Source organism: Lactuca serriola, chromosome 3 (genome assembly GCF_051521515.1).
Source record: "Lactuca serriola cultivar US96UC23 chromosome 3, Lser_US96UC23_V15, whole genome shotgun sequence".
NCBI classification, from domain to species: Eukaryota; Viridiplantae; Streptophyta; class Magnoliopsida; order Asterales; family Asteraceae; genus Lactuca; species Lactuca serriola.
The window spans coordinates 93400634-93426944 of record NC_136410.1 but is presented as its reverse complement, the minus strand read 5'-3'; the positions used below and the strand labels follow the sequence as shown (position 1 = coordinate 93426944).

General features: G+C 41.7%; 1 long non-coding RNA gene across 2 annotated transcripts; it reads left to right on the top strand.

Annotated features, from left to right (window-relative positions):
- The first annotated feature begins 1483 nt into the window (after positions 1 to 1483).
- On the top strand, positions 1484 to 21798 carry LOC145092872 (uncharacterized). Of its 2 annotated transcripts, XR_013702669.1 has the most exons (5): positions 1484 to 1727; positions 3963 to 4023; positions 13113 to 14201; positions 19639 to 21477; positions 21638 to 21798. It is a non-coding gene; the product is annotated as an uncharacterized LOC145092872 (long non-coding RNA). The 2 variants fall into 2 exon arrangements; XR_013702668.1 differs by lacking the exon at positions 13113 to 14201.
- Positions 21799 to 26311: the final 4513 nt, after the last annotated feature.

Below are 26311 nucleotides of genomic sequence, written 5' to 3'. Positions count from 1 at the left end.
TTTCCGTTATAGCACTCCGGTGTACAGACGTGGTGGGAGTGTTATAATCATAAATTATTATTCACGCCGCCCGTTCCTTTTTCTCCTACTGCCTTCTCCGCAACCACAATCGTCACCACCTCCGCCACCAACCGACCTCGCCACAACGACCCCTATCACCGCTACATCTGTCACCACCACCTCCTCTGTCTCAAACTACCATAAACATATTTGATTATTCAATCTTTAAACAAACATATATGTATAATCATTTACGATTAGTCATATATTTAAAAACATTATAATTATATACAATTATACATCTGTCATATAATTATTTATGAGTAAACGTTCTCGATGTTACCGGTCTACTAGAACGTTAGAATGACAATTGAGAAATATATGGCTAGGATTTAATCTAAAGATATTTATTTTTCTAAAGTTTCAAATGAATCGTCCTATATATATATATATATATATATATATATATATATATATATATATATATATATATATATATATATATATACACACACACATAGAGAGAGAGAGAGAGAGAAAGAAAGAGAGAGAGAGAAAAAGAGAGAGCTAGGTTCAAATGTGGATTAACATTTATTGTGTGGACGTATGGATAATGTTATTCTGTGAGAAGGACAAAGAATATATATTGTTTGATAATATGAATACGTTCAATCTTATATAATTATTGCAATTATTAAGCATTTTCACTATTTAAATCGTCTATAAGGTTATTATACATTTTTTTTTTAATTATTCTCATTCTGTCAAAATGTTATTAGGATGTTTATTGAGTCGTATTATGTAAGAATTAAAATAAATAAATAAATGATGCATGTGAACAAGAATAAATTAGAATTTATGAGAATCCATTAAAATAACAATAGTTTTGTGACATTAAACGTATTCACATTAGTAAATAACATATTCTTGTAGTAATTTTCATAAAATAACATTATCTATACGTCCATACAATAGTTGTCTATTCACATTATATCTATCTCCGTTCCATAATTATTGTCCACTTTTGACTTTTGAAGTCTTTATTCGTCACCTTTGACCTTAAATATTTTTATTTGTGTTATATATTACTTTATGAAACTTATAACAATGAGAATACTTTTAAAATACAATCCATTCATATATTTTGCATCAAATATTATGTATCAAAAACATAAATATTTAAGGTCAAAGTTGAAGAATAATGACTTCAAAAGTCAAAAGTGGACAATAAATATGGGACGGATATAGCATATATATATATATATATATATATATATATATATATATATATATATATATATATATATATATATATATATATATATATTCTTATCACTCATTCTTTATCTTTATCTCTATCAATCAATTTTATATATATATATATATATATATATATATATATATATATATATATATATATATATATATATATATATATATTCTTATCACTCATTCTTTATCTTTATCTCTATCAATCAATTTTTTTTCATTGTCACTTTCTCTCTCTAAAGCATTCAATCATAAAGCAATCGATTGCAAAATGATTTTAAAGCAAGCGTGTAGATGGATGATGGCTCCCTCATCCATCTTTTGGTTTCTGCCAAAAAGAGGTCCTGCATGCATTCTTCCGCCTGCACATTTATTATTGTCTTTTTGATGAATGGGCCATGTGAGTGGTTAATAAACCGCCCATCCTTCTCTCTCAGTTGTCAACTTCATTATTCCAGGTATATTTCATCCTATGTGCCAATAGCTTGTTCATCCATATGTTTCTTTCTGAAAAGTCATGGTTCTATTACATATTCAGTAGATAATTACCACCACTTACATTAACAAATTAACAAGTTACAAGATTACGTTTAAACCGAAGTGACATAATTTATTTATCATATAATGTAATAGGCTTAAAGGTAGGTACTAACAAGATCAAATATGATGAAAAAGACATATCTTAAAATAATTTGGGAAAATGACATTTTAGCACAAGCAACTTCTTGATCATTTTTTTTTGTGTAATATGTCATTAAAGTTGTCAAATCGGTGTCAGTTAAGCACTGATGAAACAATTAGATGGGTCATATGGTTAATAATGTTACATGGCACGACCACATAATATTTGAATCATCTGCACTTGCTTACATCACGTTGACATGGCATCCATGTTGCATTATTTTAATTTTTATTTATTAATCTTAAATTTATTATTATTATTATTATTATTATTATTATTATTATTAACAAATATTATGTAAATTGATTTCCAATTGAATCTATGTATAAAAAGAATATCCAAGGTTTAGGGGAAGACGCGATCAAGATTTATTTGGGGTCAATGTTCATTTGGGTTTATATTGGAAACCATCGCAGTTAGGCTTTTAATGAAAATTTTAACAAATAAAGTATATGTAGACATCCAACCTTCAAAAACCACACATTTATTCCACAATCACCGTCATCGATTTCCTAATGCAAACAAATGAAACTAGTAAAAAACTAAAAGTCAGCCAAATATGCACCCTTTCTCTCATCTCGTTTCCCTCTTCTTTAATGGAGCTACAACAGGAAATTTTAACACCTGAATCTTGTAGGTAAATTCATTTGTTAATCTTTTAAAATGAAATGTTGAATTTTGATCTACGGAGAACATAGATAGCCTTGTATGCGTTGCATAGGAGGTATCTTGGAGACGTGGCTTTAATGATCTATGCAGGGCGTAAATCTTAATACATAGGGCATACTTGGCCAGTGGCCAAACCCTAATTTCGGGGTTTTGAGCCCAATTTAAGGACTTAAACTTTCATGAAGCCCTTCTATTGTTAGCTCTAGCTTAGATGTTAAAGTTATGTCCTTTTTGTCCCACAAATCGGTCCATTTGAGTGTGAGCCGTTCTAGATCTTGTAAAGTGCATTTACAAATGTATTTGAGGGTATTAAGTCATAAAAATGGGATCTTGGCCATTTCTAACCATCCATGCATGATTTGTTGGCCCATAGAAGTTTTCATGAAAATAGGGTTTGTTCGTGAGCCTTGATAAGCCCTTCAAGTTCATAAAGTTTGAAACTTTATAACTTAGGAAGTTTATTTAGACTAGATCTAAGAGTTGGAATGGTGTCTTTTTGTATTAAGCACTTAATGGAAAGTTTGGCTTCAACGTATGTACGTTAGGTGTACTTATGTCTACGTCGTGCTTAACCTTGTTTTGTCCAGTAAAAGCACTATGATGCTCTATACAGCACCTAGAGTTGTTATGCATGGCATAACCTGGCTCGTGTTGATTTTTAAATTTTAACCGTTGACTGTTGACTTTGACCAAGTTTGACCATAGGTCAAATGGCGTAATTTGAGTAGTAGATTGAGCTTTTGCCCCTTTTTGATGTTTAGGTGGCCTGTAGAGCTAGTATTTGGAGCAATGATCAGTTCAAAAATTTTCTAGACTTTGAGGTGAGTTTTCCTCACCGTACTTGTGGGTCCAAGGCACCAGTACTGGCCCACTAAGTCGTGTTATGGATCTTGATATATATATATATATATATATATATATATATATATATATATATATATATATATATATATATGAGATGCTGCTAGGTTGTAGTGACCTATTAGATTGGTAGATCTGTATAATTACCTTTATTTTCTAGTAATTGCTTATCTGTTGCATATGTCGACATTTTTATGGTTGGGTTAAGGCGGGATGCCAACAAACCCTAAATGGGTTTGTTGAGGTCGTACTTCTTCGTGCGGTAGACCAACAAACCCAGGATGGTTGAGCTGAGGCTATAAGCCAAAAAAACTCTGCATGGTTGGATTGAGGCAATATGCCAAAAAACATTGAATAGTTGTGTTTAGGCCACCGGCCAACAAACCATATATGCATGTATTGTACTTGTTTTTTATTGTATGGAGTATCATTGGGGAAATCACTAAGCTTTGGCTTACTGTTGTGTACTTCCATGTTTCAGGTACTCCATATGATCGGGGGAAGGAAAATGCTTGATCATAGTGTAACATCCCGATTCCCAGGTATCAAAATTTTATTTAAAAAGGAAAATTTTTCATGGAACTGATCGAGTTGATGGCCTCAACTCGACGTGTTGAAAGTCTATGGCCTGCAAATCTTTCTGGACCAACTCGACGAGTTAGAGAAGAAAACTCGACGAGTTGATAACTGAATATGAAACCCTAATTTTTAGGCTGTTGCACCCCATTTAAAGGCCTTAAGTCCCTTTGTTGGCCTCCCTAATCACCTCCTCTGTCCAGAAACCCTAGTCTCGTGTTTTCTCTTCCATTTTTGAGTGTGTGTGAGTTTAAAGAGTGTTTCCTAGGTGTTCTCTTGAAGAAGCTTGAAGTTGGTGGTGCATAACATGAAGGGGGAAGCTTTAGATCCAAAATCTTCTTAAGTTTAGCTACTCTTTTGGGGTAAAAAAGTCGAAAAATTGCTCATCTGTTGCTTAGATCTTTTCCTTGGAATTTTATTGTCATTTTTTGCTCATTTTTGGGTTTGTTCTTGGTTTGAGCATGTCATGATGTTATAAATTCAGATCTGGACGTTTTGTGGTCTCCTTGGGCTTAAAGTTTCAAACTTTATCTAGATGTAGGCTCCCTTCATGATATAAGTCCCTTAATAAGCTTTGTTTGAGTGTTTCAGCCTCTTTGTGTTATGTATGGATGTAAAGTTAGCAACTTTGAGTCGGGAGATGAGATTTAGAGTTAGGTCTTATCCTTGTGAGGTGAGTCTTCCTCACTATACTTTCAGGTCTGTAACGACCCAAAAATCGTGGCTAAAAATTTCCTTTAAAACATTACTAAAACCATATTTATAAGTCATAACATAATTTCAGAGTGTCAATTCCAAACATATTCTTGTCATCAGAGTAAAACATCCCAGACTGTCTAATTAATGGTGTGTGCCATGCGATCACCTCGAGCTCTTCCCTCCGCTACCGGAAGTGCCTGAAACCAAAACAGAAAACCATAACCACGAAGCTTAGTGAGTTCCCCCAACCTACCACACACCCCACATAAACACATACTGCACATACTAGGCCACGCCCGCTATTCCGGGCCTCGCCCGCTACTTCGGGCCTCGCCCGCTACAACGACCCCGCAGCTCTAGGTCCCGCCTTGCTTCGAGCCCCATCGGATACAAATCTGTTTCTCTTAGGCCCTGCCTGTCTCTGGACCCCACCCGCTAAACATATAGTACAAAATAGCATATAACACATAACTGAACATATACTACTGAATCCTGTTCTAAGGCCTCACCTATCTTGGGCCTCGCCCTTGTCCTGCTATTGATGAGTCGTGGAACCCCGTCCACACTCCTTCTGATAGAGAGATACGGGCCCAGCCCACACTCACTCCTTTCCTAACTTGGGCCTCGCCCCCTACTCTGCTGCTAATGAGATATGGAACACCATCCATACTCTGCTATTGGTGAGATACGGGACCTGGCCCACCTTCACCTCCCTACCAGGCACACACATGTATCACACAGACAACAAGTATAACTATCATGCAAACCATTCCTTGGGCGCCCACCCGCTAACATTGGACCTTAGTCCCGAATGTCATACTAGCATAATGTGCCTAGGGCTAACCCCCAGGTCTTCCTACTCATAACTATGTGGTCCGGCATCGTGGCCGTAGACCCATTCACATAAAGGGAAACTCACCCGCACTACTAAACTTTTGCTGATAACCCTCTGGCAGCTGACCGACAATTCTCTGAAACGTTGCTCCACTAGCTCCCCGAGCTTCAAACCGAAGCTCACAACCAAAGAGTTGAATCCTCCAGCTCCTTAGTGGTCAAATCCTCCAGATCTTCCTCTTGCAAAAGCCCCAAGCTCACTTTCCTCCTCCTCTTACTCAAATTAGGGTTTGGAATCGCTTAAAGAAGTTGTTGGCCGACAAGGGGAGATGAGGAGACGACATAAGGTCCTTTAAATAGGGTCCAAAACCCTAAGATTAGGGCTTTTCTCGTCCAGACCAGACTCGCCGAGTCCACTCGCCGACTTGCCGAGTCGGTCACTTATTCTATAACTTGGATCCTGTTCCGACTTGTCGAGTTCTTCCCCGGACTCGACGAGTTGACTCCTTGACTTATAGCTTTTCCTTTCTTTTCATGGTCTTGCTGATTCTGGGTGTTACAACTCTCCCCCACTTAAAATAAACTTCGTCCTCGAAGTTTCTCTACGGCCAATCGCCTTGCAATCTTCTTTTAACACCCTGCTTAAAATCTAATATCAGCTGCATACCTCCGCTGCCCTTCCGCCCAGTCATTTTGACGATCATTAATCCTCGCGGATACTATTCTCGGGTTCACCCTAACCCTGTCCATCCTGGGAACACAACTTACTCAACTGACAATCCTTTCGGTACTCCCCGAGTACTTATGCCGGACATCCTAGGGGTTCACCCCCTTTTCCTTATACGTTTTCTGGCCTCCGCAAGGCAACGTTCCATAACCAAATACCTCCCTTATCGATGTGAAGGACTTATCCTTCACCGAATCCATTACTCCTGCTACTTCTAGTGCGGTCATTACAGACAGTACCCACTGGATACTTCTTACTACTATAGCATAGTGCTGAGCACCCATCATAGCGAAAGGTTCAGATAATCCTTCGAGTAAAAGATCCATCCCTGTAACGGTTAGACTCAAACAAGAGTTGCGCAACAGGGTCATACCCTTCCCTCTGAGATTATCCAACCCTGCTATGAGGTGTATAGCACTCCTCGATCAAATAGTTGTCTTGCACCGTAGCCTTTTTACCATCACTGTCACTGACTGAAAATTTCTGTTGCCCCTTATCCACCTTCCGGATGAACCGAGACCACCCTGGTCCCTATTAATCCATCAATATTTGTATTACCGACTCCTATCGGTCGCTAGTCCTATCATAATCTATCAGTCACTCCCAACGACTTCCGAAGAAACTTCGGCCACCTAATACTGCTCCATCTACCCTTCCATTCTGGCGCTACAAGTCATGGGGTCCTCGATTCCCTAACTTGACCCTAAGGTCCTTACGAGGTCCCACCTGTGCTACTATAACTCACAGGCCCCACCCACATGTCTCACCCAAAACCCTATTGCTGAGCAACCCTGCTCTCAAGTCTCACCTATACTGCTACTTATATATGGGCCTCGCCCACGGGTCTCACCCAACTACCTCCTGGAGCGGCCTCTCCCAAGGTCTCACCTCTCTAGGGCTATACAGCCTAGCCCCATACTATCATGATCAACTTACCAATTCCTGATCCCTACCTTGATCACTATGAGGTAAGGGCCTCACCCAAACTCCGCTAAGTAAGCTGCTAGGTAATGCTATGGCTTACCCATAGTCTTACAACACCTTCCATGCTAACTGACCGCTAGTGAATGCTACGGCTATCCCCGTAGTCTTACAACACTTTCCATAACAACTGACTGCTAGAGAATGCTACGACTACCCTGTAGTCTTACAACACCTTCCACCACTGGCTCGCTGATGGAAAAGTGTTCCGGCTCTCCTGTCGCTCTACCATGCTCTACATGTTGTCTCTGCCACTGCTATCAACATGAAAGAATCCCATGCTACCCGTTCTCAAGATCCTTACTCTGACTCTCTCTCGAGTCCTACAGGCGATTCTCCAGCCTGAATTCCAAACCAGATACTAACCATCTTGATTACATGAACTAACTGTTGGGAAGTTTCTCAAACTCCCAATGCTGAACTCCTCAATCCATCAATCATTGTGCTACTTCCTTTGCTTCTTAGAAGTCGTGTACTCATTCTGGATCTGCGTGCTCTTACTCTTGTACACTCGGAGGGTTCTCCTCCACTTTGGTCCTGCATATACCTCACTGCTCAATGCTTGAGAAGAATTCCCAATCTTCTCTGCTAAACCGCAATCAATCTGCTGAAAAACCAAGCTCGCCATAGCTAGGGGTCTAACCAATCCATCACTCAATAACACCTTTCTGAATCCAGCGGTCGCATACCTATGACGTCCGGCGCTGCTCACGTCACCATGGTAGTCATCTGAAAATCCCTACCACCGACCGCAGGCGCCTCTGCTCGGCCCTAACGGCCGTCTGTGACCCTCAGAGTTGCAGGGGCAGGTGCTATCACCCGTCCTACCGAAAGCAAACTGGGGCACTGGGCCTTCTTGTGGCCCCGCTGACTGCAGTGAAAACATATCAGGTCTGATCCATGTGTGGTGGTAGTAGTACAATCCCTGCTAAGATGACCAGTCCAGCCGCACTTGAAGCAGCCCGAATCTCCACCACTACCACTCATGCACGCACCCTCGTGCGTCCTCCCGCACCTCCCGCATCGGCCGCGACTCTGGTAATCCCTCGATCTCGAATCTGACCCCTTGGGCCTTTTTCCCGAACCTGTGGCTACCTGAAACTCATCCGGCTTCCTCTTCTGGATCTATTCCAAATCGATCTCCCTCTCTCTAGCTCGTGCGATCATATCCTCCAACGTTTTGCAGTTGAACCTGCTCACAAACTGCCTGATGCTATCCCTCAAAATCTCGTGGTATCGGGCCTTCTTCATCTCCTCATCTGCGACAAACTGCAGAACAAGAAGGGCCCTCTCCCTGAAATTGGCGGTGATCTCCGCCACGGTCTCAGTAGTCTGCATCAAATCCTGAAACTCCCGTGCCAACTGCTGCACCTCAATAATCGGTGAAAACTCAGCCCTGAACCTGGCCGAGAAATCGCTCCATGTCATCGCGTCCAACGCGGCATCATCACCAATGGCATCTCCAACCTCCTCCCACCAATCCCTCGCTCTGTCGTTCAGAAGACAGGAGGCGAGTCTGACCTTGTCCCCATCGGGACACCGACTCGTACGGAATGCGTTGGCGACATCGTCCAACCACCTGCTGCTAGTGATGGGGTCCCTAGCCCCATGATAATCTGGTGCTCCGCAAGCTCTAAACTCTCGGAATGTCAAAGTACGCTCTCCCATAAAAGCCATCATCTCGGTACGGAAGGTTCCCAGCCTCTCATCCATGATCTCCAGTATACCCTCCTTGATTGTGCCAAAGATCACAGGAGTCTGATCTAGGATACTGCCGTAACCTTAGCTGATATCAACTCCCTCATTCGCTCCTCGAGCTGCTCGGCTCCTGAACCCGAGCATGATCCCTCTCCGGCGCCTAATCCACCCACTGGTCTCTCACGTAGTGTCACCATGCTGAACACACATCACCATAACTAGCAGGATACTCGTCACTGCTGAGGGATCATACACAGACACTACTAGTTTCGCGGTCTCATCTCAGCCTTTCCTGAATCGAGTACGGATCCTCTTCTTTCAGAAGTACGGGCCCATACTACCTTCCACATCTATCCGTACTTTCCTCAAGAACTTTTTCGACTCCACTAGGTCCCTTTTTATACTACTACAGCTCCCAACACTATCTCATCCTAGGCTTACCCTAGGGAAACCTCTGACTCCACCCAAACCAGTCCTCAGTTGTTGAAGGCTTCCTTGTGATGCCAATTAGCCATCACCTGAATACCATCACATGTGACGAGGCTCAAATATTACTTCAAGTAAAAGACTCGTCCCTACCACGGTTAGACTCAAACGAGACCTGCACAATAGGGCCAAATCCAGCACTCTGAGATTATTCAACCCTGATCACATGCGACATGACGTATTAACCTAATGGCTAACTCCCATCACTCAGAATCCCACAATGCACAAAGCAAGCAGCATTCATACAAGGAAAAAAATCTAACCATAACATACTTAAGAAATCATAATCCCATATCAAGAATCTGTACTAGCATGCGACATAAGCTCATAAACTCAGGCATAACCTAAACAGGCTATCCTACTACTGTCTAACCAGTACTATCATGCAACTCAAAAGCACAAATAACATGCACATAAGGCATCCCCCCTAGATCCTTAGTCCTAATCTAGCATGCTGTTCTATTAACTGATAACTATAACATAAACTTGTATGAGTATTTTAGGGTACTTACTTGAGATCAGCTGATTACATGCACCACACCCTTTTCTCTTATCAAAGTTCTTTTCTTTCTGAATTCTTTTTGCTTTCTAAAACTGTTTTCTTTCTCAAAAATCATTTAACAAACCGCCTTTTCATTTTGAAAACTTTTATACCAATCCCTTAATTTGAGTTCAGACACACCCGAGAGTATGTCCGAATCCCTCAAACCAAGGCTCTGATACCAACTTGTAACAACCCAAAAATCGCGACTAAAAATTTCCTTTAAAACATTACTAAAACCATATTAATAAGTCATAACATAATTTTAGAGTATCAATTCAAAAAATATTCTTGTCATCAGAGTAAAACATCCCAGGATGTCTAATTAATGGTGTGTGCCATGCGATCACCCCGAGCTCTTCCCTCCGCTACCGGATGTACCAGAAACCAAAACTGAAAACTGTAAGCACGAAGCTTAGTGAGTTCCACCAACATACCACATACCCTGCATAAACACATACTGCACATACTCGGCCACGCCCGCTATTCCGGGCCTCGGCCGCTACAACGACCCCACCGCTCCAGGCCCCGCCTGGCTTCAAGCCTAGATTGGATACTGATCTGTTTCATTTAGTCCCCGTCTGTCTCTGGGACCTGCCGGCTAAACATATAGTACAAAATTGCATATAACACATAACTGAACATATACTACCGAATCCTGTTCTAAGGCCTTGCCTATTTTGGGCCACGCCCTTGTCCTACTAGTGATGAGTCGTGGAACCCCGTCCACACTCCTTCTGATAGTGAGATACGGGACCAGCCCACATTCACTCCTTTCCTAACTTGAGCCTCGCCCCCTGCTCTGCTGCTAATAAGATATGGAACACCATCCATACTCTACTATTGGTTAGATACGGGACCTCGCCCACCCTCACCTCCCTACCATGCACATACATGTATCACACAGACAACAAGTATAACTATCATTCAAACCATTCGTTGGGCACCCGCCCGCTAACATTGGACCTTAGTCCCGAATGTCATACTAGCATATTATGCCTAGGTTTAACCCCCAGGTCTTCCTACTCATAACTACGTGGGTCAGCATCGTGGCCGTAGACCCATTCACACAAAGGGAAACTCACCTGCACTGCTAAACTTTTGCTGATAACCCTCTGGTTGCTGACCAACAATTCTCTGAACCGCTGCTCCACTAGCTCCTCAAGCTTCAAACTGATGCTCACAACCAAAGAGTTGAATCCTCCAGCTCCTTAGTGGTCAAATCCTCCAAATCTTCCTCTTGCAAAAGCCCCAAGCTCACTTTCCTCTTCCTCTTACTCAAATTAGGGTTTGGAATCGCTTAAAGAACCTGTTGGCCGACAATGGGGGCTGAGGAGAGGACATAAGGTCCTTTAAAAAGGGTGCAAACCCTAAGATTAGGGTTTTTCTCGTCTAGACCAGACTCGCCGAGTCCACTCGCTGACTCGCCAAGTCGGTCACTTATTCTATAACCCGGATCCCGCTCTGACTCGTCGAGTTCTTCCCATTACTCGACGAGTTGACTCCTTGACTTTTAGATTTTCCTTTCTTTTCTTGGTCTTTCTGATTCTGGGTGTTACAGGGTTGAAGGCACCAAGGTCGACCCATTGGTCTGTTAACCTCATATTGCTGATATGCGGAGTATGTTACTGTTATGCATGCTAGTCTTTCTATGCTAATCTGGTTGATCTGTAGGACTACCTGTGAATTGCATGTTTATCTGTTTACGATATTATCTGTTATATGTCGACATATTGTGTGGGTTGGGTTGAGGTTGTACTGCTTTGTGTTCTAGCCAACAAACCCTAGAGTATGCCATATATGAGTTGAGGCCCAGGGATGGCGTGCCAGACTCATACTGAGGACTTATGACATTCCAGATATGAGCTAAGGGTCGGGTGCAACATGCCAGACTCATACTGAGGGCTTAGCGGTATTTAGTCTGTTGACTAACTAGGCCGGGGAGCAAGCCAGAAATTAGTTGTGGGCCTGTAAGGCAATCCAGACTTATGTTGTGGGCTCAGGGGTAATCTAGTTTGTAAAGTCTTGAACCAATTGCATGTTGTGATTATATTGTGTTATTTGTTATGTGTTGGTATTTTTGAGGAAAGTCACTAACCTTTGGGCTTATATTTGTTGGATTATGCTTTAGGTACTTCTCAGGATCATGGGAAGGCTAAGGCATGATCGTGCACCTCTTCATGATTTTATTTCATGATTTTGGGATATCTCTGATACGAATCTTATTTTAGAAAATGTTTGTAAGCAATGATGCTTTTGAATGTTTTAAAAAAGTTTAAATTTTTCAAGAATTGTATGGGTGTTACAAGTTCGTATCAGAGCCTTGGTTTAAGTGATTGGAGGAACACTCATGTGAATCCAGTCTCAAAACTAAGGAAGATATTTTCAAAATGATTTTCAAATAGTTTTCAAAATACTAAATGAGGATGTGATGTGTACGATCAGCCAAAGCCAGTAAGTAGACCCTAACATACCATATTATTATTTGATATTGTAATATGTTAGAACAACATGCTAGTGATAGGCTAGGGATCTTCTGGAATTGCATGATAGAATTGCATGATTAGATAAGGTCTGATAGCCTTGGGCCTTTCTTTTATGAAATTGACATCATTACTATAGTTTCTTAGTGTATGCTTCACAACTACATATAACTAAGATCTTATAGCCTGAGAATGTTTGGTTTTGCCTTACTTCCTCTTCTTGTTTGATGAAGGGATTAGGGTGGGATCAGATATTCGAATGTCTATAGGGTCCAGTTTTATCTATGGCTAATATACATGAGTGTTGCATGGTTGGTGGAAGTTTCATGGATGAGTCGTGAGGGGTCAGTCAGCTAGTAGTGAGATATTTAGCCTTTCCTCGAGGAGTGAGGACTAAGCATTCATATATGTTTATAAGTATTGTTAGGGTGTTGTGATGATCTTTGAGACAAACACGGGTAGGTGTGGAAAGTAGTATGGTCCCGTACTACTGAAAACATAGGACTCGTGCGCATAGCAAGGAAGTCACAACCCCTAGGGCTTCGTTGGGAGTTGGTTCTATGTTATTTATGTGGATTATTTGATATCCTCATGGTGCATTTTCAGGACCTAACAGTCAGATGAGGTTATAGGATTTGGATCCAGGATCAGGAGGATCATCGATGATTAGGTTGTCAACATCATATGGGGCCAGATTCCAGAGATGTTTGTGTCTATCAAGACTGATATGATGGAGCTTTTTGATGAGAGATACACAACTATTTCCAAGACTATTGCTGATGCGACTTCTGTAATCGTAGCCGTAACAGGTGTTGGACCAGGGTCGGACTTTTAGTATCGGCACTTCGATAACACGAAGCCCCCGACTTTCGATGGATTCCAGGACCCGATTATGGGCTTGAGGTGGATATCTAATGTTGAGGGGTGTTTCTTCACGTGTCCATGCCCTGCTGACCAGAAGTTCAGGTGCCTCTGAACCCTCGGAGATCCTGAGCGAAGGATTCGTGGAGACTTGTTACATTCCTCGGGTTGAGTGTGAGAGATTAGCTCGGGAGTTTTTGAAGTTGATGCAAAGATCAGAGTAGATGACGGAGATCACCCGGATGTTTAATGAGAGGGCTATGTTTTGCCCTAAGTTTGCTTCGGAGCAGGCTCAGATGACCCGTGACTTGAGCATGCTCAAGACGGATATTCGACAATTTATTTCTACCCAGCGATGTGATACTTTGCTGCAGTTACAGGAGGTTGCTAGGAAGCATGAGCTTGAGATAAAGCTTCAGTTGAGAGAGTAGAGGCAGGCCCTGACGTAGTCGCAGCCTGCGCCAAAGCGGTTTAAGACCGCTGATGACAAATCCAGGGGCCGGAAGGGCCGTACTTGTGGATTGTGCGACAATGCACATTAGGGTACTTGTTGATCATCTTCTGGGTTCCAAAATTGTGGTCGGCAGGTTCACATGGCGAGTTGCCGCCGATAGGCTCCTTCACTCTGTTTCAGGATTTGCTATCATTGCGACCAGGTTGGCCGTGTGAAGGCCATCTGTCCATTGCTTGCTGCCAGGCTGGCGTAGGCTCTAACGCCAGCTTCATTGATGATCACTGATGGGAGTCAGGGCAGGGCGGAGCCCCCGGGGGATCGAGGTCGCGCTTTCGAGCTTACTGTCGAGGAGACCAAAGCAGCACCAGATGTTGTGACTGGTATGTTTCTATCTCTTTTCTTATAGATTACGATTGCTTTATGCTCATATGTTTGTACCTCTGTTAGGTACGTTCTTAGTGAAGTCTTTTCCTGCTCTTGTGTTATTCAACTCGGGTGCTAGTCGGTTCTTTGTCTCTCAGTCTTTTAGTAGGGAGTTTTTTTCCCTTAGGGGAGTTGGAGTGTCCGTCGCGAGTTTCCATCGCCAACGAACTTGGGTTTCTGCTGTTTTGGGTTATCAGGGTTGCATTCTGAAGATTTTCAGAGTATATTTCCTGATCGATTTGATTTCTATTCCTATAGGAGACGTCTGTGTGATAGTGGGTATCGATTGGCTGATCAGTTTTGGTGCCAAGATAGACTGCGAGGGTCAGCGTGTGGTAGTTCGAACCAAAAGTGGGGATAACTGGTTATTTATGTAGATGACACTAGGGTGGGTTCAGGATTTTGTTTATAGCCAGGGCTCGAAAATAAATTCAACACGGATGGGTAGGTTATTTGGCTTATGTAGTAGACACGCGAGTTGGGGGTCAGGTGTCGGTTGCTGATGTTCTATTTGTCAAGAAGTTTGCTGATGTATTTCCGGAGGAGTTACCCGGTGGGCCTCCTAAAAAGCTGGTTGAGTTCGGTATCGACCTTGTGCCAGGTGCGGCCCCAATTTCCAAGGCGTCGTACTGATTAACATCGCCTGAGATGCAGGACATGTCATCTCAGCTGCAGAAGCTGCTAGGCAAGCAGTTCATCCGTATGAGGAGTTCCCCATGGGGAGCTCCTATTTTGTTTTTCAGGAAGAAGGATGGTTCACACCAGATGTGGATCGATTATAGGGATATGAACAATTTAACGATGAAGAACCATTATCATCTTCCACAATTTGATGATCTCTTTGATTAGTTGCAGGAAGCATCATGGTTCTCCAAGATAGATCTGAGGTATGGGTACCATTAGGTCCGAATGAGGGAGGAGGACGTGGAGAAGACCGCATTCCGGACTCATTATGGGCATTACGAGTTTATGGTAATGCCATTTGGGCTCACCAATGCACCAACAGTATTTATGTATTTGATGAATCGAGAATGTAGGACAATGCTCGATCGCTCGATTATTGTGTTTATTGATGATATTTTGGTTTATTTCAAGACCAGAGAGCAGCATGAGAAGCATCTTTGCAAGCTTCTGGAGGTTTTGAGGTGAGAACAAATTTATGCTAAGTTCTCGAAGTGTGAGTTTAGGTTGCAAGAGGTTCAGTTCCATGGACACCTCGTTAACTAAGATGTGTTTTTGGTCGATCTGGCCAAAATCAAGGCGGTGATGCAGTAGGAGGTTACGAAGTCTCCCACAAATATTTGAAGTTTCCTTGGTTTGGCAGGGTACTACCGGAGATTTATTCAGGATTTATCTAGATTGCAGTACCCCTCACTTGTCTGACGAGGTAGTGGGTGGATTTCCGGTGGGGCGCTGAGCAGCAGTTCGCATTTGAGACCCTTCGACAGAGACTCTGTGAGACCCCGATCTTGACACTCCCAGAGGAAATTGAGGACTTTGTGGTTTTTTGTGATGCATCTATCACCAATTTGGGGGCAGTCCTCATGTAAAGAGGAGGAGGGATGGCTTATTCTTGGTGGCAGCTGAAGCCGCATGAGACGAGATACCCCATGCATAATCTTAAGTTGGGATTGGTGGATTTCATTTCTAAGATTTGGAGGCATTATCTTTATGGGATCCGTTGTACTATCTATACAGATAACAAGATTTTGAGGCATATTATGGATTAGCCGAACCTGAACATGAGGCAGTGCAAGTGGCTGGACGTGGTCAAGGATTATGACTGCAAGAACCTTTACCATCCAGGTAAACCTGAAGTGGTGAAAGATGCCCTAAGCCGTAAGTTGGTTGGACCTTCTGTTGAGGTGGCTTGTATGAGGATATCTATGGATTCTCCGCTTATGGGTTTGATTAGGGATGCTTAGTCTGAGGATGTTCTAGAGGAGAACTGGAAGATTGAGAGGATCAGGGGTGAGATCACTAGATTTGTGCAAGCTAATTGTGGTTTGTTGACCCATTAAGATCGAGTGTGGGTTCTTGTTTCTAGTGGGGTCAGACAGATTGTGTTCGAGGTGGCTCATAAGTCTCGCTTTTCTATCCATTCGGCGCCACCAAGATGTATGAGGATCTGAGATTGAGTTATTAGTGGTCGTGCATGAAGAAAGATATCGCTTGGTATGTTGATAGGTTCTTGACCTGCAGGATGGTCAAGGCCGAGCATTAGAGGCCGCATGGAAAGCTGCAGCCTCTGGAGGTTCCCATGTGGAAATGGGAGCAGATTCGATGGATTTTATAATTAAGTTTCTGAAGACGATGAAGGGTTTTGATGCTATTTTGGTTATCGTGGATCGATTGACCAAGAGTGCCCATTTTCTGGCAATTTGGGAGAGCTCTTCGGCCGAGAAGTTGGCTGATGTGTATATTCGTGAGATCGTTGCTCGCCATGGGTTTCCGATCTCTATTGTTTCAGACCGTGATGTTCAGTTCACCTCCCGTTTCTAGCAGAAGTTCCATGAGGAACTAGGCACGAGGTTGCATTTCAGCACAACTTATCATCCAAATACTGATGGACAGAGCGAGTAGACCATTTAGAATCTCAAGGATATGTTGTGAGCCTGTGTTATTGATTTTTGTGGGAGCTAGGTCTCTTACCAACCTCTTGCTGAGTTCTCCTACAACAACAGTTTCCACTCCAGTGCTGGTGCTCCGCCTTTTGAGTTGTTTTATAGGCGGAGGTGTTGTACCTCGGTATGTTGGGGTGACGTTGGCCACAGGGTCATGGGTTGGACCGAGGTGGTTCTGCAGTAACAAAGATGATTCAACATATCAGGCAGAGATTGCAAGCTGCTCAGAGTCGGCAGAAGAGTTATGCCAGCCGGCACCGATCTAAGTTGGAGTTTTAGATCGGTGTTATGGTGTTGATGAAGGTCTCACCCTAGAAAAGTGTGATTCGCTTCAGGAAGAGGGTGAAGTTGGGTCATCGATATATTGGACCATTCCGGATTATTGCAAGGGTTGGCAAGGTTGCATATAGATTGGATCTTCCGGAGGATCTTAGTCAGATTCATAACACTTTCCACGTTTGGTAGTTGCGAAAGTTTATTCTGGATGTAGATGCAGTGGTATCATTGGATGACATTTAAATTGATGAGCACCTAAACCATGTTGAGAGGCCGGTAGCTATTCTAGAAAGGAAGGTAAAGGTGTTACGTAAGAAGGAGGTACCTTTGGTAAATGTACAATGGTAGCATCGGAGGGGATCCGAGTGGATGTAACACCCCATTTTAAAAATTACTTCGGTTGTGGTTCCGGAGGCCCAGGGTATAAGCTATTCAGTCTTTTATGGGTTTCGGGTTTGTTCTAAAGGTTTTAAGGCTTGGGTTTGTAATTCGGAGCGTAGGGCTTCTCGCCACCTTTTTCGTGGTTATAAAGTTTGTCAGAAACCGACTTGGAATGGATAAATTATAATAGTTTGAGGTTATTGGCAATAGTGGTCCTTAATAGAGAAAGATGGGAAGAAAGGACCATGCCTGCAAGGTGGCTAACGCATGAGTACGCCTAGCGTAAGCTGGGGTACGCCCAACGTAGAAGGGTTAAGTGGTCATGGATGCAGAGAGGCGTATGCCCAGAGTTCCCAAACCCTAATTTTAGTTTTCAGCCCTATATAAAGAACCTTATGTCTCGATGGCTAGCCTCCATTTCCACCTTAAAGGAGCTACTACAAAACCCTAATCCATATTTGAGTGTCGATGGATCTTAGAAGGTCACTAGAGAATCATTTTGGTATTGTGGATCCACTTTCAAAACATGAAAGGGGCAAGAAAAGGTGGTGGTTCAAAGGAAAGTTTGTAGATTTGGGATTGTTGCTTCATTTCTAACCTTTTCAAGGTATACAGATCTAAACTTGGTGATTACCTTCTTTAATCTCTTAGACTGAGTTTATGGACCATTTTGATCCAAAGGTTGAAGCTTTGTGGTTCAATCTGATTTCTAGGACTTGGAGTTGCTATTCTCAGTTCTAAATGAGTCCCAAAGGCAGAAAGTTGCCATCTTGAATGTCTTATTGGGTTCATGCATGAGTTAAAAGCATTTCTATGAGAATGGAATATCATTTTTGGACTTTGGACTAGTTTATGGCATGCAAAGTTACCAAGTAAGTGACTTTATGGATTAAGATGTTAAAAAGGACTTAGATCTCTGATTTTAGCTTTTGGATCATAGTATTAAGCACTTAAGGGGGAAGTGACTTAACAGGGGAGTACACTGAGCATACATGTAGGTACGCCCAGCATACACACCATTTAGCTAGTACGCTTAGCGTGCATAGGAGTACGCCCAACGTACTCATCAGATATGGGTCTTGTGATTTTTGGGCCTTGGTTTTGGCCATGCAATGGATTTTGGTCTTTTGGGCCTTAGTGGGCCATCATGAGTCAGATAATGGGGGCAAAGAAGACGTTTGGGATTATGATAAGACCCATTAGAGGGATTGGGCCCAATTTATCACATTGGGCCATTAGTGGGCCACTAGTTGGCTTGGGAAGCCCCTCCAGTGTTGGTGCTTTTTATATTTTAATTTTGAGCCTTAGATATAGACCAAGTTGTTTTGGACAAAGTGATATTTTGGAATTGATAGCTTGGGGAGTCGAGAGATCAGCAGTTCGGGGATCTGCCAGCTAGCAGCGAGGGGTTATTCGTAGGATTCTATAATCAACTTTGCAAGGTGAGTTCTCTCTAGTAGGAATGGGTCTAAAGCACCAATGCCTTTCCGTTTATGTATGTTAGTGTATACAAGATTTAGATCCGATGTCAGGGGTTAACCCGATGCAGTATATATGTTCCGGATTTCGGTCCGATGTCGGGCGAGGCCCGAGGAAGGATTATAGGTATGTTTCCAAGCTACGGTTCGATGTCGGGTGGTACCCGAGGCGGTAGTGTATGTTCAGTTATACTTGTTATCTTTGTGATACATGTATGAGTCAGGTAGGGAGATGAGTGTGGACAGGGTCTCATATCTCATCACTAGAAGAGTGTGGACGGGGTTCCATATCTCATTAGTAGCAGAGTAGGGATGGGGCCCAAGATAGGCGGGGCCTTGAGACTAGCAGTTATAGTATAGGGATTGTCTGATATGTATTAGCATGTTTATATGTTATTGTTGTATGCATGTAGCATGCGGTGCCCGGATACAGGAGGGGCCTAGTAGAAACAGATTTGTATACCTGGCGAGGCTCGATGCCAGGCGGGGCCTGATGCCTGATTCGTCTAATACCGGACGGGGCCCGATGTAGCGGGCTAGGGCCAATGTTTGCAGTATGTGTTTATGTGTATGGTATGTCGTAGTATGGGGAACTCACTATGCTTCATGCTTACAATTTTCAGATTTGGTTTCAGGTACATCCGGTAGCAGAGGCAGGAGCTCGAGAGGATTGCATGGCACACACCAAGAAGTTTTTAGCCTGGGATGTTTACTCTGATAAAAAGAATATGTTTTGAGATGATACTCTGATTTGATATAACGATTTTGTTTATGAATGAAATGGTTGATAACTATGGTGTGTATTAATGATTTGAAACGAAATTTTTGGTTTGGGTTTTTGGGATGTTACAATGGACATGGGAGTCGGAGGCTCAGATGTGGGAGCATTATCCATATTTGTTCACTGTAACAGGCTTCAAGAACGAAGTCTAGTTCAAGTGGGGGAGAGTTGCAGCATCCCGATTGCCAGGTATGAGAATTTTATTTAAAAAGGCAATTTTTCCATGGAACTAGTCAAGTTGATGGCCTCAACTCGACGTCTTGAAAGTCTATGGGCCACGGATCTTTTTGGAACAACTCAACAAGTTGGTGGCTGAATATGAAACTCTAATTTTTAGGGTGTCGCACCCTATTTAAAGGCATTAAGTCGCATTTTTGGCCTCCCTAATCACATTCTCTATCCATAAACCCTAGTATTGTGTTTTCTCTCCCATTCTTGAGCATGTGTGAGCTTAAAGAATGTTTCCTTGGTGTTCTCTTAAAGAGGCTTGAAGTTGGTGGTGCATAGCTTGAAGGGGGAATCTTTAGATCCATAATCGTCTTGAGTTTACCTACTATTTTAAGGTAAAAAGTCGAAAAATTGCTCATCTATTGCTTAGATCTCTTCCTTGGAAGCTTACTGTCGCTTTTGGTTTTGTTCTTGGTTTGAGCATGTCATGAAGTTATAAATTCCGATCGGGACGTTTTGTGGCCTCCTTCGGCTTAAAGTTTCAAGCTCTATCTAGATCTAGGCTTCCTTCATGATCTAAGTCCTTTAATCAGCCTTCTTTTAGTGTTTTAGCCAGTATGTGTTATGGATGGACATAAAGTTAGCAACTTTACATGGTTTTTCAGCTCTTGGGTTCCAGATCTACATTCTTGAAGGTTAGAAGGGATGAAAAAGGACTAAATGAGTTAAGCTAGGAAAACTCGACGAGTTGTATTGACAATGTGATGAGTTGGATTGAGTTTTCCCATTTTTCTGGATATTGTAGGAACTCGACGAGTTGTCCTGATAACTCGGCAAGTTGGTTTATATTTCCCCTATTTCTCTGTGTGCTGAAGGAACTCGACGAGTTAGTATGTGTACTCGATGAGTTGGGTCAACATGGACTGTTGACCTTGACTGTTGACTTTGATTTTGACCATCGTTGACCAAGTTTGACTTTGAGGGCATTTTTGGTATTTTGAGGTTTTCCTCGGTTGGTCATGATGGTTGTAGGCTTTGAGTCGGCAGCTGAGATTCGAAATTAGGTCTTATCAGTTCAGCTACTTATGAGGTGAGTCTTCCTCACTATACGTTCGGGTCGAAGGCACCAAGGTCGGCCTATTGGTTTGATAACCTGATATTATTGATATGCTGAGTATGTTATATTTATGCATGCTAGTCTTTCTATGCTAGTCTGGTAGATATGTAGGACTACCTCTGAATTGACTGTTTATGTGTTTATGATATTATTTGTTATATGTCGACATTTTGTGTTTGTTGGCTTGAGGTGGTACTGCTTTGTGATGTAGCCAACAAACCCTGGAGTATGCCAGATATGAGCTGAGGGCCAAGGAGGGCATGCTAGACTCATACTGAGGACTCATGAGCATTCCGGATACGAGCTAAGGCCGGGGCGGAGCAAGCTAGACATGTAGTAAAGGCTTAGCGGTATTCAGTCTGTTGACTAACCAGGCCGGGGAACAAGCCACACATAAGCTGTGGGCATGTAAGGCAATCCAGACTTATGATGTGGCCTTAAGGGTAATCCAGTCTATAAAGATGTGGAGCCCTTGCATGTTGTTATTATATTGTGTTATTTGTTATGTATTGGTAGTTTGGGGGAACTGACTAAGCTTTGGGCTTACATTTGTTAGATTATGTTTCAGGTGTTCTCTGGATCGCGAGAAGGCAAAGGCGTGATCATGCACCTCCTTACGTTTTTATTTGACGATTTTGGGATATCTCTGATATGAATCTTATTTTGGAAACATTTTGTAAACAATGATGATTTTGAATGTTTAAAAAAAAAGCTTAATTTTTTCATGAACTTTATGGATATTACATGTACACATCATCATATGGATTTTCACGATTTTTAGAGACTTTGATACTCTGATTTTATGACTATGTTTTGGAACAATGTTTTTTATGATGTACGGCTTATGAAAATGGTTTCTGAAAATGAAAATTTTTACCTGATTTTTGGGATGTTTTAATTCGGTATAAGAGCCTTAGTTTTAGGCAATTGGATGAATACTTGTGGGATTCCAGACTTACACTAAGGTTCTGCAGAATATTTTTCAAAACTAACCTTAAAAGGATCAATAAAGATGATGTGATGTGTATAATAATCTAGAGCCAAGAAAAGTATTCCCCAAGATACCCACACTTGTTTTGTATATGAATGATAAGATAGAATTGCATGCTTGTTAGTAGGCTAGGGATCTTCAAGAATTGCATGATAGAATTGCCTGATTTATGATACCTGATAGCCTTGGAGAATTTATTAATGTGGATGCTTAGTTTGCGCATCATAGTTATACATAACTAAGATTTTATAGCCAGAGAATGTTTGGTTTTGACTTATTTCTGAAGGGTCTAGTTAGTGGTTTGGTCTAGGATTTCATTGTAATAAGTTCTTTTGACTCTTTATGAGGTTTTGGTAGGTTGTTTGTTAGTTTACGGCCGTAAACCCAGTGTCCGGCCCAAGTCCACTATATATAGGGGTTGTTTAGGTCATTAATGGTTGTTGATGCCACAAGAGTTCACGGTCATAGAGAGCAAGTTGTACCAGAAGTTTTATGCAATATAAGCGTGTGCAAGCTTCTTTTAATTCTGTTTATACCTTGTTTCTTATTCTATTTGATTGTGTGATTTCTTGATCATTGGTAAAGATCCATTTTCAGGACCTTACAATTGGTATCAGAGCAGTACCGGTTTCAAAGCATCATTCAATCGAGTTTTCAGCCATTTAAACTCATATTCTTCATTAGGGTTTGGTGTTTTCATCACAAAGGGGGTCAAATCTGCAACAAACTTGCATTTACTAAGATTTTTGGGAGTTTACTGCCAAAAGATTACGACTGTAAACCCTGTTTACCACCGTAAACTCAAGCATATTCAAGAGCCGTAAATTGTCTTCTTGAACCGTAATCAGTGCATCCTAATTAACCGTAAATTGCCCGACCGTAAACACCCCAACCGTAAACACTTCACCGTAAACACAGTTTACGGCCGTAAACTGCTGACCGTATACTCAATTTTGACAATTTTTATGTTTTAATTTTTCTAAGTTTTAAAATCTGAATAAATGGATTCTCAAAGTCAAACCCATCATCATGAGTTGGATTCTGTTATGGGCACCACTACATGCATTCCAAGACTGCTGTCTGCAGATGGTTTTCCTAAATGGAAATACCGGATTGAAAAATATATTAAAATGAAGGACTTCAAGATTTGGAGAAGCATCATCGAGAATCCTGTCAGGATTACCACCACTGTTGCAGGGCAAGTAGTTGACAAAGCAATTGAAAACTACACAGATGAAGATTTTAAGAAAGTGGCAGAACAGGAAAGGGCTTTGGCCACACTAACCATGGCTTTATCTCCTGATATAGCTCAAGGCTTCAGAGAGTATACTTCAGCTAAGGCCTTGTGGGAAGCCCTGATTGAGGTATATGAAGGAAATGAAGACATGAAGGAAAGCCGCCAGGATATGCTGCGTGAAAGGTTCAACATGTTCAACTACATTCCTGGAGAAACCCTGGAGGCACAGCTGTAGCGATTCACAACTCTCACCACTGAGATGACTATAGCTAGGATCTTCTTGAGTAAGTCGGAAATAAATAAAAAGCTACTGAATGCTCCTCCAAAGTCATGGGACATGAATGTAGCGGTCATTAAGAAGACCAAGGATCTAAATCGCCTTACACTTGCTGAAATAATGGTGATCATCAAGGCTTGTGATATTGATGATAAACAGCGGGAGATAAATCATATGAATTCGTATTCGACTGCAAACTTTGGGATTTTCTCTCACAATGCCCTTTCATCAGCCATTCCTTCCTCAGGTCAAGCATTTGTTGTTCAGCAGCCACAAATCCAAACAATTGTTGCTGTGTCATCCACGCCTCATTCGCAAAGCCAGCTGCATGTCACTCCTCAAGCTGCTCCCTCCTCTAGTGTACCAGTTGTGGACTCTTCCTCAAACACAAAGGAGTGTGATGAAAATCTTGCCTTTGCTGCATGACTTGTGAACTACAATAATGCCCTTCTTGCTTGAGAACTTCCACCTGAGTTGTCATTTGCTGATCTGGATCAGATTCATCCAGAATATGTGTCAGAAGGGGATTAGAGGACTGTGGTTCAAGGCGGTACTCGCCAAGTTGTTCTTGAGACTTGGCGAGTTGAGTCGGGGTGGCCCCGAGATTCATGTCATGTGTGACTCGTCGAGTAAAGAGAAGGACTCGACGTGCCAAGAAAGGGACTAAGAGAGTCAGTAGACACGTGTAGACTCGCCGAGTCGCCCAAGTGCACTCGACGAGTCAGGTCAAAGTTTGACAGTTGACTTTCGTTGACTTTAGGGTTTGGTCAACAGTGAGGCCTTTGAGCGAGGAGAGGGGTAAAATGGTCTTTTACCCTTCTGAGGATGTTAAGAAAGGTTGGAGTATAGTTATTTGTGGTAAGTTTGCCTTCTTGTTCTCAAGCTTGTATTGATTACGTTATAATTCTTTGTGAGGAAATAGAATCATTACGTAGAGAAGTAGAGGACCTTAGATACGAGGGCTATCAACTTAGAAAAGGACAAAACCCTTAAAGGCCCAATTAGAGACAAAAATAAAGGACTTTAGGAGACTTTAGGAAGACTATAGTAATAAATGTGAAAACTATGATTATATCAAGAGACAAAATGCTGAGTTAATTGTTGAGCTTTATACATTAAAAAATAAATTTGATACTGCAAACATTGATTTTAAAAAATATGATGTATCAAGCAAGGTAGTTGCCAACATGATTGACCATTGCCTGCAGTTTAAACAAACCCAGAAAAAGGGTTTGGGATACGATAATGTACCTCCTCCTTTTAATCACACATATTAGTATCACCCTTTGACTAAAGAGGAGATTGCCAACGAACCATTCATGGTTTATGGCAAACCAACAGGTTTTGTTTCAGGAGGATTTATTAATGTTGAAAATACTAACGTTTCTACTTCCCCTGCAGATCAATCCTTAAATCAGTCAAAGCAAGAAGCTGAAGGATCTGTTTCTGATAATAAAACTGAGTTTGAACCTGAAGTTTTAGTTTTAAATAAAGACTTTATTTTTTCTGATGTTGAAAGTGACAATGTTTTTTATGATTTTTTTGCACCTGCTGATACTGGTTTGAATTGTTTTAAAGTGTTTGATGACATGTTTGATAATTCCGATGTTTGTAATGATACTAATGAAAACTCAACATTTCCACAAATCACTCCATCTGATACACCCTCACTTATCTCACAACCTGCTTCTTGTTCATATTCATGTGAGAAAAGTAAGGGTGTTGGTATGGAAAATAAATCTGAAAAAGGCAGTACATGTGTTAATAATAACAAAAAGATTTGTTTCAATTGTGGTATTGGTGGTCATATAGCTAGGAATTGTCCTAATAGAATGTTTGTATGTTATACGTCAGAAAGAGGAGAGAACGAATTTAGAGGATGGTCTTTAACTAGAAAGTCCTCTAGAGCTCGTCCTCGGAATGATGATTGGAAGGATGATCGTAGTAGAAAAAGGGCAGTTTTTCAAAATAATAAAAAGGTTTTTCATAACAATGTCCCAAGCAGTTTGCCAAAACCGAACACGGCTCTGCCAAGATCGGTTTCGTCAAGGAGCGGCTATGGGTCTTCAAACACTTCAAGTAGAAAACCCAAGTGCTCAATGCAAACTGATAAGAAACCTTTTTCAAAATGACCGGTGACTGTTAGGAAACCTAATTACCAATGGATGCCCAATATAAATTCCAATCCATCATCAACATCCTCTGAAAAATTAATAAATAATGATAAATCTGAAAAGGTGAAGGATCAACCCTAGAAAGTGATGACCTGGGTTCCCAAATCTGAACGATCCGCACATTTTGCAGGGACAGTTGCGGAGGAATGTCGTCAGACCTTGGTTCGTCGATAGCGGCTGCTCCCGACATATGACAGGAGACTTCTCCCCACTGAACAACATTCAATCTTTTAATGGGGGATATGTTTCCTTTGCGGGTGGAGAAGGTAGAAAGATCACTCAGAGAGGAACCGTTAAAAATGGAGTATTAAGTTTCGAGAATGTCAACTTTGCTCCCGATTTAAAGCATAGTTTGTTGAGTGTGTCTCAGATATGCGACAAAGGTTATTCTACACATTTCACTGACAAGGAATGTATGATTCTCAAGCCAGGCATTTTCATGCCTGAAGAATGGATTCTTGTCAAATCTAAGAGGGGTGGTAATGCTTACATTATTGAAATGAATAGCAACCTTCCCGAACAAGTCACTTGTCTCTTTTCAAAGGTCTCAGAACAAAACGCAA